This window comes from Benincasa hispida, chromosome 3 (genome assembly GCF_027475165.1).
Source record: "Benincasa hispida cultivar pf3 chromosome 3, pf3_genome.v1.1, whole genome shotgun sequence".
Classification (NCBI taxonomy): domain Eukaryota; kingdom Viridiplantae; phylum Streptophyta; class Magnoliopsida; order Cucurbitales; family Cucurbitaceae; genus Benincasa; species Benincasa hispida.
In genome coordinates this window covers 35,430,511-35,443,825 of record NC_143480.1, presented here as the reverse complement: position 1 = coordinate 35,443,825, position 13,315 = coordinate 35,430,511, and positions in this window count along the sequence as shown.

Here is a 13,315-nt window from a genome sequence, read left to right as displayed (position 1 = left end):
TTGACTCTTCAGTCACCGGGTTTGTCGCCTTGAAGTATTGCTCAAGGTCGAAGATAAAGTTTTCCAGGGCTTTTGCTTCCCGCACCCCACAGAAGGGTTTCAGTTCTGGGATTTTTATTCTGCTTACTGCCATTTCTCTCCTAGATGGGGCTTGGTTCCCTATCACTCGGATGGTGAGATTCACCCTTGCGCTCACATCTACTATCTCGGCTCTGACGACGTCAAGGGCCGACCGAAAGTCTTCAGAAAAATCGGTTACCATCTGCAGTATTGCTTTTTGGGAGCCGTCCAACTCTTCGACGTGCTCCTCTATGTGGGCAACAGAGCTCGATGAGCTATCGCCACGTTCAAAGCTGCCGAACCGTGCTGTTTTGGTCTCAAGGATCTCGACCCTCATCATCAGTTCTCTGACGGGTAATCTGTTTAGGCGGCCCACTACCGCATCAATTCCATCGGCTTTCTCAGCAACTTCTTGTAGCCGAGTCTCTAGGAAACGAATACTATCCGGGACCTCTCTCAGGTAGAGCATTTGCTCTTCCATCTCTACCAACCTATCCACGTGGGACTTGTTCAGGTTCTTCGTCGCCGACATGATCACTGATCTTTCCCTCTATGAGCCGACTTGTCTCTGATACCAATTGTCACAATCGCTCTTTCGGGAGCTTCTCTTAGCGATTGTGCGGCATTTGTTCCTGCTCACGAACAAGTCAACCAATTCGAATACGGACTATCGGTGGCACATCGAGTGCCTCTCGTAACCTCCACCCCGTTTTAGGGAAAACGGTTTTAGAAAACGGGTTTGGAAAAAAGGTTTTCATAAGCAGTTTTTGTGAGTGTGAATAAAGAAAGAAAGATTGTAGTAGACTAGAATGCAATAAGAAACAACAACAACTTTATAGAGTACTACTCCGAGTATGAGGATGTGATGATTAGTCTTATCCCCATATAGTGCATTCTGAACAAAAAACCACCTAGCACCCTTGCATATGCAAAAGGGCGAGTGGTCACTTGCAATGAAAATGTAAAGAAAGCAAGCTAACTAAGCTAATACAATACATGATATGAAAGTATGCTAGAAGGGGGTTGGATCAGGCATGCGGCCATGGGCAACAGGCCCTGGACAAACATGACTGTGACACCTGGCAGTTCACAGATGGTAGATAATGTGATTAAAGAGTTTAATAAGTTATTCACGTACCACTGAAGCTTCAAGCTATAGGTCCATAAGGTCCCCTTGGTAGCTCAATTGACTTAAGTTAGAATCAGTTTTTGGGTTAATTTGAAATGCTCAAATTAAATAAGAGAGAATTTGATTATATATAATATAATTGATATAATGTATTTGATACATCATTGTTTAATTGGAGGAATAAATATTTGAATATGATTCAAATATATTTCTATGAATTAGATTCATAGTTATTAAATTTAATATAAATATGATTTATATAAAATTCCATAAAATAGAGAAAAAGAACTATGGTTTATATATTGCATATTAAAACTATAGGTTATAAATATAATATGATAAATTAGTTATCATATTTATTTATATTTATTAATTATTTGATAATTAAATTCTTTTTTCTCCATAACCACCATTTGGGTAGTTATTTAGTTTTATGGAAAATTGGGATAAATAAAATTATTTTAATGATTCCAAAGCACAAGTGAACAAAAGTACAAACACGATTAACAATCGAGTATCTACATGATTGCTTAAGAGACTATACGATAGCCTTATTATCTACACGATCGAGAGACTTGTCTATGCGATAGACTTGTTCGTTTGCACGATAGTGTTGTTCGTCTACTCGATCGTCTTCCTCCTCCAAACTCTAAACTTTTCCTCTAACCAAAATTAGTCAAAGCCCACCACTCCTGGATTCTCACACCGAGAATACCAAGGTCATCAAGTGGTAGTGTCCTATTTGGTTCAAGGATCGAGTTGCTGCTGCTGCTTGTTTGAGGAGTGTTCGAGTTGTTCGCTGCATTCGTGAACGAGTTTGATCGAGGGATTACTTGAAGAAGGGTTCTTCAAAGGTATAATCTCTTAATCTTTTGTTTTTATCTCGAAAGCATGTTGTAATTTAAGTTTGATGCATAATCTATTCTATATGACTGTAAATGTATGCATTCGATCACAATGGGTTTTGGATGATCCGCTTCCGCTCAAAGGTTCTCTGTAAACAGAGTTCCTTCATTGGGGTTGTCTAGGCTCTAGAGCAGCCTGGCCGTGTCTCAAGCGTTCTAGAAGCTTTTGGAGCTATCTAAAGGTGTCGTGCGTCTTCCAGCACTGTCCTGAAGGGTCTCGGCCATGGGCGCGTGCATCATTGTGGGCATGCCTTGGCATTTGCTTTCGTGGGGCACGTACGTTGCGCTCGGGGATATCTGCTTGAGGGGTGCGCGGGCATGGTTGCTCATGCGCGTCTGGACTTGCGTATCTGAGGCAAGGGTGTGCGCTTGGTCGCACACCTGTTGGCTTGCTTGGCCTCGCACGGGACCACGTGTCTTCTGGGTGTGTGTGATGGTACACATGGGCATTCGGTGGTTGGTTGTGCGCCTATGGCTTGGGCACTATCTTACAACCTTGGCAGCTTGCCTGCTCACTTGAGCGTGCATGTTTGCAACGCTTGGGGGCTTTGGGGCGCCTCTTCCTTGACTTCTCCTTGGCCTTGCTAAAGGAGTCTTGGCCCATTTCAACGTGATTTGAAGGGTCATTTTCATGGGGTATGACATTATTCTCTCTAAACTTTTTTTTAGAAAGAGAATAGAAGATGTTAAGTAAAAAAGATTGAGAAGATGGAAAAATTTGAGGAGACATTTCTTTATATTATTCCATCAAAATTGAAGATAACTAATATAAAAGACCATAGATACAAAGATCTAAAATACAAAAGGAAAGATACACGTGTCAAGATGACATTGGACAATAATTAACAACTAAATAAATGAAATCAAATACTACATAGTTAATCATAAAATAAAGTGTAAAAAAAAAAAAAAAAACTTTAACACTATGGTTTAAACTTTTAATTTGGATTGGTAAGATAAGTAGGCTCGGGGAGTTAAAATAATTTTCTACTATTTTTTTTTATTTATTTTGATAGAGTTATATACTAATATAAAAGGGGTTATGAGAAATTGAGGACGAGAATCTTTATTTTCCTACTTTGTTATTTATTTAAAAATAAATATATATTATATCCTCAATTTTAATTGTTTGTATTATTATTATTATTTCTTACATGTATTCCCTTCAAGAAGAAAATAGAACAAAAGTGGCCAAGGGCAAAGAGAATGAGAGGGGGAAAAAAAAAAAAGGTACAATAGCACCAACATATAATAACAATTATATGTATATATATTTTTTTGTTTTTTAGAAAAGTGCTATATTTTCGTTTTATTATTTATTGTGGTTGTTATCTCTCTCTTTTTCCAATTTTAGACCTTTTCGATAAATATAGTAAACATTTTTTTTTTAATGTTTTTTCCTTCCAGATTAATAAATTTAATTGTTAACTCATGCATAATTTTCAATCAATTTGATAAAATGCATATTTTTTCTGTCTTTTGCATTCTATTTCGAGATATGTGCGATACTTTATGATGCGATGATAAATATATTTTGTGAGAATATAAGTTATATAAAAATCTCTTTAGTGAAGAAGCTTTGCAAAACTTAACATTGCATTTACTTCGCTTTAAAGTGAAATTGGAATGCATACAACATGTTATTGTATTTTATTGCTAATCCTAATTTTTTTCGATCACATATATTACACACTATTCAATTTATATATACATCTATGAGTCACATTTTTAAAATATAAAATGGAAAAAGAAATATATAGAACATAGAAACAAATGTGACTACGGTAAACAAATAAGATCAAATAATAAGTTATCTTATTCTGTCTATTTTTTTAATCAATTTTCTTTTATAACTTCATTTCGATTACATCACATGTATTTTAATTTTATTCATCCCATCTACTTTTTAATATTTTTCTCTTTCTTTATTTTTATTCATGTCAAATATTTCCAATTTAAACTCAGTTACAAGTATATTCATTCAAAAATGTTATTTCTGCATTAAAAATTATTTTTTAAAATTTTCTACCATAATTTTATTATTTATATTTTAATTTGAATGAAGAACAAATAGATATATTTAATTCTCACAATTTTAATCTTTATTTTAAAATATAGAATCATTATCAAATCACGGTGGTTAGATAAATTAGAGTTTTTTTTTTTCATCTTTCAATTTTATTGAACCAATGATTCAAACTTATTTTCTTTTAAATTAAAATAAAATGCTTAAAAAATCGTGAACTATATAATATAATTTTTAATAAATATCTTATAAAATAAACAATAAACATATAGTTTTATATTCATAATAAATATAAAGTTTTAAGTACTTTCTTTTTTATTTCATTTGATGATAATTATTTACTTATTGAATTCATATAAAAATAAATTCTCAATCAAAATTTAAATTTTAACATAAAAATTATGTCAAAAACATATAAATATTTTATGTCATAAACATTATAAATATTTTAGACCACGTCCATTGCACATGTTTCTAACTAGTAGTATATTAAAAAGGGCAACAAGAATCTTTTCTCCCTATTTTGTCACTCATTTTACCCTCGACCCTTATTTAAGGACCATATCTTTTCCTTCAACAAACACAAGTTTTCAAGTATATCGGTCGGTTTTGCAAAACAACATAACCATCTTTTGCATTTAATGAATAATTCTCTTCATTAGATTGGAAAAAGATCTTCCTCTTCTACAAAGATAAATGAATAATTCTTTACGAAGTCTTAGGACGCATTGAAAAATATATAATCAAAGAGGTGTTTTATTTTTTTCTTTTCTAAATTTGTTATATGAGTCTCTCTTTAATCACAAAGATTTTTTTACAAAAGATTTGATAGTAACAAAACATAACATCAAATAAGATATTTCATTTTTTAAAATTATTTTGTGTCTCTCTCTAGTCTCTAATTGATAGGGTTCTTTTAAAAAGATTTGAGAATGACAAAAGGTATCATCAAATAAGATATTTGATCTATTTTTTTCCTCTTTCTTAAATATTGTATGTCATCTCTTTAAATATCATAATATAAGGTATTTCATCTATTTATTTTCATATTTTTTAGTACAGTTTTATTATCGGATGTGTATTATAAATTTCAAGATTTGAATGAACAACCTATAATCAAAGGTTTTTATTTTTAGTCCAATATTCAAATTCCAAGAGATTTAATTGAATATGTTTATTATTTTCTTCAAATTCGAAGAGGTTTAGTTGAATATATTTATTATTATTTTTCATTTTGAACTTTCAAATCTTGAAGAAAAAATTCTATATCTAAACAAATATTTTCTTTTTAAGAAATTCATTTTATTTTTATATAATTTCTTAATCACTTTCGTTTTTTTTTCAAGATTTGATAGTGAAAAAAAAATCAAAAGAAGGTTTGTTTTTTTTTTTTTTTTATGAATGTTCAAATCTTTGAAAACAAATTTATGTATCTAAATAATTCTATTTTTTTTTATGTTAAGAAAATATATTAATCTATCAATAACTTATTTGAAAATGCATATAAAATATAATTCGAAATATTTGGAGTATTTCCTCCTTATTTCATGAATATTCAATTCTTTTATATATGTATATGTATGTATGTATATATATATAGAAGAAACAAAGTTTTGTATGTAAATCATTCTCTTTTGTTTCGTTCTTTTAATTTTAAATATATACAATATAATTGTTTTAATATTTTATTATGCTGCCTCTTTATAAATTTTAATATATCTTTTATTTCATGTATTTTAATTATATCTTTAATTATTTGTATTTTTTCTCTCTTCCATGATTTTAAAAGTTATTTATAATTTTCAATTAATGAAAAGTATATTCATTTACCATTTATATTTCACTTTTTTTAGACAATCATTTATAATTGACCTTAAAAATTTATATTCCAGGATTAATTTTTTCATTATTAAATTTATGTCACTGCTTATTATTTAAGCTAAATGATATATATATATATATATTCTACCATAAGAATTTAAATTCTAAAAGATTTAACCATGTACATCACATGTACCTTTTAACTAGTATTTATAAGGAGAGAAAAACTTAAGTACTGCCTAAACTGTACTTATCTTATAATACCAGATACAAACAGTTTTCAAATGATTAGTTGTCATGTTACAACATTTTTTTAACAAATTATTATTATTATTTTATTTATTTATTTATTATTATTATTATTTTTTTGTAGACGAGAGAGAAGTATAGAATTAATTGCCGCTAAGCTTTTGCTCTTATAAGTAGTTTAGCCCATAATATTTCTAGGAGTCTAAAAGTTTAGTGAAATACATTTATCTATTAAATGGGAATAGAAACAAAAATATATATATATCATATCTTAAAATTAATAGAAGCTTCTAGGTTAATTAAAAGAATATTGTTATATTTTTAAAAGTGAATTAGACAAAACTGTTGTTTTGAAAATATTTAGTCAAAACATATAATTTTTTATCTTTTACGGAATGTGTCTTCCTCGAAACGTATTCGAGGATCCACAATATGTTCTCGTTTTGTTCATTATTTTTAAATAACAATATTAATCCCAGTCGCAACTAAAAAATGATGATATTTCGTCGAAGTACATTTGTTTTATTTATTTATTTCTAGGCAAATAAATGACAACAACAAAAAGAGAACCAATTATTCCTTAATCTTTTCAATACGAATAAGGGAAATAATTATACTATCCACAAAAATCTTCCCATATCAAAGAATAACCTTGAGAGAAAGTCAAAATTGTTAATTTTTTTTAATTAATAATGATTATTGATGTTTTGAATAGAGATGTAAAAAAAAAGTGTCATTCTCCCTTTAATTTCATGGATATTGGGTTTTTAATAGAAAATTGTTTTTCACTTTTTTTTTCCATTTTCTAAATCAAACAACTTAAATGGTTGTTTTCAAATATATGAAAATAAGCTGATAATAATGTCATTTTGCTATATTTGAAAATATTTTTAATAATTTTATCATTTAAAATAATTATCATCTTAAATAACTCTTATTGAAATGTATTGATTAAATAGTGGAATTTCTCATTCCCCATCTCATTTCAAATTAATTTGATTCTTTAGTACAATACGGTTTCTCAATTATTCTATTTGATTTGTTTGAAGTTTAAAGAATACTAATCACATCAAGTACCTTAAAAGTATATAGAATTCATGAACTAAGTATTTGAACTTAAAATTGTTTTCTGTTCTTTTAAAAAAAATTATATAAAAAGAAAATCCTTATTACAAAATATGTAAAACGTTCAAAAGACCATTGAGGAGATGGATGCTGCATGTGAAAAACGTGGGGAGAAATGAAAGATACAATTATAGGGAAATTGGGTCTTATAGCACAAATTACACTTTTATTAAAAAATATAGCAAAACACGATACTTTTTAAAATTACAGCAAAGCGCAAAGTTTGCATGTGATATTTTCTATTAATCGTACGTTGCTGTTAACAACTCTTTACACTACACTGTAATTAATGTAATTAATCCAACAACTGTGTTAATTTTGCTATAATTAATTCATCAAAGTTCATAATTCGAGCACTACTAATTTCTATTCAAATATTCGTCGTGAATTAACTTCTTCCCATGTCGATATTTTGACATAAATCTTAATTTTTAATTTGAAAATTCTCCAAATTTGTATTTAAAGAATCTTCTGTCGTGATTTGAATTTTCAAATCTTATATTAGATTATTTTTCTAAATTAAACCATATGATTTAAGTTATTTTTTTTTTATCATTATCTTTATTATAATTCCGTTTTAAACATGAACTATATAGATACATCTTATTTCTTACCAATTCTTCTTATTTTTTAATTTGGCTTTATTATTATCTTTGTTATTATTTTGATTTAAACATGAAATATAGTACTTAGTTCATCATTTCTTCTTTATCAACGAAATTAGATTCATATTTCATCAAATTAGACCACAAACGACCATATAAATTACCCTCAACACTAGCTCTTGTTAGACGTATTTAAATAAAAATATGTATAATTATAGTATGGACTACGTATGTGGATTAATATTTTATCACATTGGGTTATTTTGTTAGATTGGTCTATTATGTGATCTAATTAATTAAGACCCTATATTCCTAATTGAGTATGGATTTAATAGATAGAAGCTCATTCTTAGTTAACCAGGGTTTAATGGGAACCCTAATTGAACCAGTATATAAAGGGACATTGACTATGGTCCCCAATTTAACAAAATAATACGCTCTCCGTCTTTCGTAAATCTCATCTAGAGAGAGATCCCACTAAGGGCATTTGAAGTTTTAATTGAGGAAGACAATAATCACCTTAAAGCTATCATCAATCTTTCAATAGAATCTGGTATGTTATTTATTTTTGGCAATTTGACATAAATAATCTTATGATTAATCTATTCTATATAGATTTACGTAATAGATTGTCGTATTTTTTACTGTTTACCATTGTTTTTTATTTAATTATTCGGAAAAAAATTTGAGGTTTGCATAATATATTTTTTTGGTTTCTGGCATCATAGATTTACAGTTTAATGATGATTTGATCATTGTTCGAGACCATTGTTTTGGAAAAATTGTTTGTAAATTGAGTCTTGTAAGTTCATATCGTCTGGGGCAATTTTTTTCTATGAAAAAGGTTCAAAACAGGCGTGAAAAATGGAGTTCGAAGTGCAGACCCGAGAGGGTTCTATGCAGGGGTTACTTTCATCATATTTTGTGCATCATTAAAAGTTTCTAATTGTTTGACTGTCAATGTTTGTACATCATGATTCTCTTAGAACCGATTGTTTTCCTTAGGTGTAATTGTTGCAGAAGTTATTAGGCGAAAAATTGAGACTTTTTGGGGTCCTAGTTAGTGTTGGTTTTATTTGAAAAATTAATTTAAATTAGATTGATAATTTGGTGATTTAAATTTAAATTTGATTGATGATTTGGTAAATTTAAATTTAAATTTGATTGATAATTTTTTTTTTTGGGTGATCTCCCATTATGTACAATAATATATTTACGATTACTTATTATTGTGTGAATATTTGGATTCAATTGGTCAAAATAATATGTTACCAAAGTAATCTCTGTTATGTAGATTAGTTTAATTCTAAAGTATAAGATGGGCATATTTATAGATTTATGCGGATAATTTTCGGCTCCAAGAAGGTAATTATTTGGCCAAGTTGTGTGTATGCACATGGTAATGAGTATGTGACAATTAGAAGGATTGCTCATGTGAAAAATAGTCGGTCCAAAGAAATGCTATTTTTTTATAGATTTTATTGTCAATACTTTGATTACTATGTTGAGAGTACCATTTACAGTTGGTATTTTTATCCAAAGGCAAGACATCAATGTTGTGCTAGGTATCTTGTCAAAGGGGCCCACTATATATGTGAAATTATTTTATTGTATTTTATTTTATGACATATTGTATTAGTTGTGAGTATATGTTTTATTTACTTGTTCATTATTTTAGTTGGTCTTTGTTGGCTGGAAAAGGGAAAGGAAAATAAATATGCTTGTTGTATGTTATGCATTAATCTCCCTGCGTCAGAGGTCATGCGTTGGACTAGAGAATATATAATATGTGTTTAAGAACGTATGCAATGATCACGCATTCCTATCACAAGTTTTCTTACTTTCTCGCCAAGTATAACGAGAACGCAAGTTTCTTGAGATGATCATAGGTCGAACACAGGGACTTGTAACTCAATAATGTTTGTGAAATGATGCGTTTGAGGTGATGAATAAAAGTAAAAAAGACAGAAGTTAAAGGACTATGCACTACTCCTACTCCTAACTAAACAGATTGAAAAATGGAAATTTAACTATGAGAATAGGTAGAGATGTAGCAACTGTTAATGCATAATAATGTTCATTATGTTAGGTTGCTCGAGTAATCTCAGTTCACCACACTAACTCATCACACGCCTCTCGGTGGCCAGCCGCATGCTTATATCTCTATAATGCATGGTTGCATCGAGCATAAGATCGTGCCTATCTCTAGGAACAAGGCTTACTTTGCTTTAGTGTGTTCCACTACTTACCTTCTTAGGCAGTTAGATAAGCATTGCGACAGATCATAGACAAGCGTTGCTACAGCCTCACACCAAGCGAAGAGGATTAACTCACTATACTCATGCAACGCACACCTCTCGGTGGGTTGCTACATGCATCCTATCTCTAAGCCGCATGATTGAGTATGCGACTTCCTTTGATAACTAAGCGATGAATATAAACGATGATAAAGAAGAAGAAAATGAAGAAGATGGAGTTGAAGGAACTAAGAGATGCATTGATTACAAAATGTATTAATGTCTTAAGCCAAAATGTAATACAATACAGAGATAAGAGGAGAGATGGAAGGCTGGATGTAAGAAATCTCTTACTTTTCATCATAAATGCGTCAAGGTTGCTGATGGTGCCATAGATGGATGGTGGAGAAGTCTCTCTCGAGCTCTATCTCTGGCGAAACTCCGGTCGTCACTTGGAATGGGCTGTAGAGGTGAAGAATCCTTAAATAGTGTCTTGCTCATGCTCTCATATGTGATCGCAAGAATCTGTCTTAAGGCAGAAACTCAGATGATTTGAAGTGAAGATCCAAGGCGCTATTTATAGAGCTCAAACATTGACAGCATTGATGATTGTGTTCTGACTCACTGCTACCTTTGTAGCGGTATGGGAAATGTCAGCATCACCTTATCTTGTTGATACTCCCAAGGTATGCATTCAAGCTTGTTTCTCCGGAAGTGTCAACGCATTCCACCCACTTGGCGATCAATCTTCCATTACGATTATCGCTCTGTGGACGCAACATTCCATGTGGCAAACTAATCTTTATAAGAATGTATGCGATTTCTCTTGTGGCGGTCTGAGATAAATGCATGCAGTTAATTCCTGCAATGGATGCAAAAATAGACGTTTTGATGCATAATAACGCATTATATAAGGTTAGTGAGGATTTCTGGTGCTGGTCGACGCAAGCTTACTTTTCCGCATGAATTCTTAGTATTATTAACGCATATTCTGCTTATTAGCCCTCATAATTCTAAGTAAAAAGGCTACAATAGCTTGTATTTTTACAAGCTATCAGTATTACTCAAATATATGAGAATTTGAATTCAAAGGAAAGCCTAGAGATACTTCTTGGGTATATGGATCTAGGCCTTGCGTTAAGGACTGATAAACCTACTTCTACTGAGGAACAGTCAAATATGGCTAATATCGAGAAGTGGGAACGGTCAAATCACACATGTCTGATGATCATTAGACACTCCATTCCAGAGTCTTGTCGAGGTTCTATCACGGAAAGTAAAAATGCTAATAAGTTCCATGCTCAAATTAAGAAATATTTTGCTAAAAATGAAAAAGGAGAAGCAAGTAGCTTTTTGACTTCTTTAACTTCCATAAGGTATAAGGGCAATGGAAACATAAGGGAATGCATTATAGAAATGTTCAATCTCGTAAGTAAATTGAAGGTACTTGATATTGAGATAAATGAAAATGTACTCGTACATCTGGTACTTATCACTCTTCTTATACAACTCACTTAGTTTAGGATAAGCTATAATACTCAAAAGAATAAATGGAGTATTAATGAGCTTATCTCACAATGTGTGCAAGATATGATTAAAAAAGAAAGGACAGAAAGTGCTCATTTGGCAGCTAACTCTCATGATAAGAAGAAAATACAATTTATAGGTGTTGCAGAAGGGGGATATCTCCACAAAATAAAAAAAGAAGTAGGCTATTGAAAATCTTTTTTTTTTTTTTTTTTAAAAAAAAGGTCACTTCAAGAAAGATTGTCCCAAATATGTTAAATGACATGTAAAGAAGGGTAAATTTCTTACTTTAGTTTGTTCTGAAGTTAATTTAGCTTATATACTTATAGATACTTGGTGAGTAGATTCTGGTGCTACTACTCACATAAGTATATCTACGTAGGGTTGTCTGTAGAACTAACTGCCAAGTGATGCTAAAAGATTCATTTATGTAGGCGATGACAACATAGTTCTAGTTGAAGCTATTGGGAATTTTAGATTACGTTAAAGATTGGTTGTTATATGGATTTGAATGAAATTTTTGTTATACTATCATTTAGATGAAATTTAGTTTCTATTTCCACTTTGGACAAATTTAGTTTTTCTTAATTTTTTTAAAATAATAAAGTTAGTCTTTTTCAAGATTCTAAGCTTATTGGTACTGATTCTTAAATTGATAATCTATATATATTTGATTCTTTTGTTTCATTTAACAAGATTCTGTTATCTAATTTATGTGGTACAAAGCGTAAATTAAATGAGAATTCTACTATGTTATGATACAAGTGTCTAGGTCACATCTCTAAACAGAGAATTAAAAGACTTGTGTCAGATGGAATTCTTGATTCCCTTGATTTAAGTAACTTTGAAGTTTATGTGGAATGTATTAAGGGAAAACAGGCAAACGTAAGGAAATTAGGTGCCAATAAATACTCAAGTGTCTTAAAACTAATACATACATACATTTGTGGTCCATTCCCTACGACCTCTTGGAATAAATAACAATATTTTATTACATTCATAGACGACTATTCAAGATATGGGTACCTATATTTAATTCATGAGAAGTTTCAATCTTTGGATGTTTTTAATCTTTCAAAGATGAAGTTGAATTTCAACTTGGAAAGAAAATTAAGATTGTCAAATCTAATTGTGGTGGTAAATACTACGATAAATATAATGGATCAGGTGTAACATCCAAAACCTTTGTCAAATACTTAAAGGAATGTGGAATCGTCCCGAAATACACTATGTCGGGCAAACCCAACATGAATGGTGTGGCAGAAATGCGAAATAGAACACTTAAGGATATTGTTGTTGGGGTTTATGCCTTAAAGCTCGTAGCTTTATAAGTAAACTATTTGTCAGTTAATAAAATAATTTTTTGTTTTTTTTTTTTTTTTGCATAATATTATCCAATAAATAAGAAAATCCAATGTTATTGTATGAAATCTTGAACATCTATGTAGTTGACATACATGAGGATCATGTTCAAGAAATAACCTAAAGATTTATAGTACATGGATAAGGTTGGGTGCCTTATCATGGTGACACTATAGATACGATCCACTTTGTAATGGTTACAGATAGTTTGATCCAAACCATTCATGTGGAGACATGTGAGTGGGGGTATCCTATACAAAGAGTTTGCT